Source organism: Acomys russatus, chromosome 14 (assembly GCF_903995435.1).
Source record: "Acomys russatus chromosome 14, mAcoRus1.1, whole genome shotgun sequence".
NCBI classification, from domain to species: domain Eukaryota; kingdom Metazoa; phylum Chordata; class Mammalia; order Rodentia; family Muridae; genus Acomys; species Acomys russatus.
In genome coordinates, this window is record NC_067150.1 from 34573452 (window position 1) to 34577790 (window position 4339).

Below are 4339 nucleotides of genomic sequence, written 5' to 3' on the forward strand. Positions count from 1 at the left end.
CTTGGCAGCAAGTTCTGAGATCTTTGACTCCATCATAGTAGCCTACAAAAGGAGGCTGGAAAAGAGAGGACCTGGAACTAGGAGGGGCACGTGACTTCCTCAAGCCTGTTTTCTCCTCACTTTAAACCCAGAGTCTCAGCCTTGGACAAACCCGGAAGTCATCTACACCAGCTTCTCTGTCTTCTACCCTCTGCCCTCATACCCATTCACCTGCATACCCTAAGGTCTCTGTGAAGGAATTGTTCTAAACATATTTGGTTGGTTCTTGGGCCTGGAAGGGCCATACACAGACTGCAGGACGTTTGTTGACACTGTCAATGTCTGTGCTCTTTTGGCATAGGCCCGCCATATTAGACAGGCGGTTCCATATTAGATAGATCTCCGTTTCTCCAGTTCAGTATTTTTTAACCACTTGTGTATGTTAAGAGTACACCATGCATACAAGCGTCATTTTCATTTCTTTCCTTTTTTTTTTTTGGTTTATCGAGACGGGTGTTGTTGTTGTTTGTTTGTTTGTTTTTTGGTTGGGGGGGTTGTTTTTGTTTTTTGTTTTTTGTTTTTTGTATAACAGCCCTGGCTGTCCTGGACTTGCTTTGTAGACCAGGCTTGCCTGGAACTCAAGAGATCCGCCTACCTCTGCCTCCTGAGTGCTGGGATTAAAGGCGTGTGCCACCACCACCCAGCTTCAAGTATCATTTTCAGACACTTTAACATCCGCTTGCAACTGGGCCATTCCCATGCGAGGTGAATGCAGTGCTTTTCCCTGCCTTGGAATGCTAGAACTCATTTGTGGAGTGACAGGACAGTAGCATACGCAGTGCTTGCCCTGGGCTGACAGCAGTGAGAGGCATCCATGTGACCAAGATAAGCCAAGTCACAATCCCTCCATTTCTAGTTCCCTCTCTAAAACCAGGGGAAGGTGACTGGGTGCCATTGGGTGACATCAAAGTGACATGCATGGCTCTTGGTCTACTGGAGGAATTCAACATCAGCACAACCATAGAGGCTTAAGAGTCAGGAAAGGAAAATACTCGAATGAGAAACATCTTATTCTTTGGAAGCTCATCTCTAAGAGCCAAGGAAGGCGTGAGGCATGGGTCCTTGGCACATCCCTTGGTGGCTTAAAGGTGACCTTAGCTGTGGCTTTGTGAAAAGCCCATTCTCTGCACTTCCTGCGAGGGTGGGTTGTCGTCTTTAAGACTCCGCCCCTAGAAGCAAGGAGACCCTGCAAACCAGTACCATAGAAGCCCACCTGTAGCCTTCCCTTAGCTCTTCTCTGGCCAGCCTCCTGTCTCCCCCTGCCCTGTGGTTAGCCAAGGAGATGAGATGCTCAATACATGGATTCCATCTACGTTTCTCATAGCAGGTACCACTAGTCCAAATTCAGCCGCCCACAGGGTAACTTGTAGATGTGGGGACGCTCATCCCCGATCACCTCTGGAGAGCAGGGAGGATCAGAGACAAGAGCTGCATTCACATCTTGACTGGTAAAGCAGAGGAGATGGGAAACAGGGCCCTGTTCGCCTGAAGCATCACTCAGAGCTAGTGCCCATGCTGGGCTAGACAGACAGGACTCTGTGTACCTGGCCATCATGATTAGCTGCTGGATCCAAGTTCGCTGGTTGCTGGAGCCTGCGCAGGTTTGTTCTCCTGTGTTTTTTTTAGCTCTTCTCTCTGTATTGGCCTCAGGTACAGCCACAAAAAGAAGTGCTTGCTCTGAACCTGAATTCCAGAAGGGCCCGTGAAGGTTCAACACACGTTACTGATGACCTGCCTGCCAAATGGGGCCAACTGAGAACCCCGGGCCACCAAGGAACTAGTCCATACATCACCTGCCACTCTCTCATGAGGACCAAAGTGCTCTGAGCTGGAGGTACCGCTCTGCCATCAGAGTGCTTGTCTCAGTCCCTAGTAACCCATAAATGGCATAGTAGTACCTCAGGCCTGCTGTCCCACTTGGTAAGCAGAGAGAAAGAAGTTGGCTACACAGCCAAATTTGAGTTCAAATTCTGTGCTACATGATGGGCTGTCCCCAAGTAAAACAACAGTGACTCTGCTCGCCCTATTGTATGCCACTGAACCTTAGCACACTGAATTCTGCCTGGAATTCCACATAGATACACAGTGCATGTGGGTGGTGAGTGTGTGTGTGTGTGTGTGTGTGTGTGTGTGTATGTGTGTGTGTGTGTATGTGTGTGTGTATGTGTTGTGTGTGTGTGTGTGTGTGTGTGTATGTGTGTGTGTGTGTGAGTGTGTGTGTGGTGTGTGTGTGTATGTGTGTGAGTGTGTGTGTGTATGTGTGTGTGTGTGTGTATGTGTGTGTGTGTGTGTGTGTGTGTGTGTGTGTGTGTGTGTGTGCACATGTGAAGTTGCCATCTACCAGCCCACAAGTACATGTTTACCATTCAAATCTTTTGGGAAACCGTCCCTTGCTGGAAGCTTCCCCGACTTTCCTATCTAATCCCTTCCCGGCAGAACTAATTTTTCATGCGATCTACTCTTGTACTCGTTAGGGTTCGTGCTCACCTATTTGTTTTGTGTCTGCTCTAATAGCCTGTGAACTTGCTCTCCTATATTCATTTGAATCTCTCCCTGCTTTGTAGTTTGCTAAGCTGTAGCCATGAAGCAGAATATTTTGCCTTCGATGGGAGACAATGGGCTCTCCTGTCTCCGACTGGGCTCCTGTCTTGCCCCCGCTCCAAGAATGACATAGGCAGACAGCAAAGATTGAACGAGCAGGAGGGATTCACATGGAGGTAGCCACTGGAATAGGATAAGGAGTGTAAACACATGGGAGTGACAGATTCAAACTCCTTGGTGATGGCCCAATACCAACCAAGGTTGCCAGAAACAGTTACAGATCTAGGCTCCAGCAAGATGCCAAATGAGAGCAGTCCTCTGGAGACCAATTGTGTGAAAAGCAGGTCTCAGGAGTGACAGATCTTAGACAGAGGAAACAGTAGGTCAGGTCAGTCCCTAGAGAAGGAGTCCTGAAGGGGTCTGTCTCTAGCCAATCTTAAGGGCGCCTATCTTTTCCCACCACAGACTTGACAATAGACAACCCAGCCGCCTGAGCTATTAGACTAAAGTGGGTCCTGATTGGTTGGCTACGTAATATGCAAATGAGGAATAGAATAGAACCAATCAGAAGATAGCTGCCAAACCTGGCAGACAGAACAGAGGGAAAGCCAAACCTAAAAAAAAAAAGTTTCCAATTGGGGTTGGGGAGATGGCTCAGAGGTTAAGAGCTCTGACTGCTCTTCCAGAGGTCCTGAGTTCAATTTTCAACAACTACATGGTGGCTCACAGCCATCTATAATGAGATCAAGTGCCCTCTTCTGGCCTGCAGGTGTACATTCAGGCAAAATGCTATATACATAGTAAATAAATAAACCTTTTTTAAAAGTCTCCAATTGCATCAGGGGCTCCAACCCCTTTCACAACATAAATGCTCTAGGGAACCATTTCAAGGCTGTCAAAAGCTCACACAACAGGATGGTTTGTACCCGAGGTCTTGGGTCTTTTTCTTGCTACTGAAGCTCTTATGTCTGTGTCTGGCTGCTGTCACCTTTGCCTGGGGCCATCGAATAACAGATGGGTGCTGGCTGTTGTCCATTGTCAGCCATCTCTGGAGAGTTGTTCAGCACACCTTGTTACCTGTTCTTTGCCCGGTAAGCTTGGGCTACCAGATGCACCAGCAAAACTCTGAATCTGACTCAAAACTCCTACACCTATCTAGTATAACCATGGTTTCTTTCCCCAAGGCCCCCATGAAGGTTTGTCACAAGTCCACAAAGAGTGTTATAAGTTACACAGAATAAGGGTGGCTCGGGGGCATCAACCATGACACGATGGGTGCTGGCTACATTTGATGTCTCTGCAAAGTTGCTCACCCTGAAGAACCCTGAGGTTGAAGGAAATGAAGAGCTTCACTGTACATGCATATTGTGGTGTAATTCATTGACTCTATCGGGGCTCATCTGTCAAATCCCAGATCGAAAGAAATCCTGTGTTCTTCCTGCCACCTGTTGGAGGGAGACATGGCTCATCGGTAAAGGACGACGTCTAACAAAACTAGTTTGTAAACAGAACTGGTGTTAGATGAAGAAAAAGTCTTTGGTTCTTAGTCAAGCTTTAAAAGCCTGGACCAAACAGTGCCTTTGGCCAATGACGTGACAGACCTGTGCTGGCAAAGAACAAATGCATGTGGTATGTGAGGTGAACACATAGTTCCCAAGCCGTATGCAACAACCTTGCTCAGCCGACCTGGCTGCAAAGGCTCTGTGGAGTGTTAAAACGCTCCTCTCTGGATGGCTGTATTAGAACGCAGCTCCCTTCC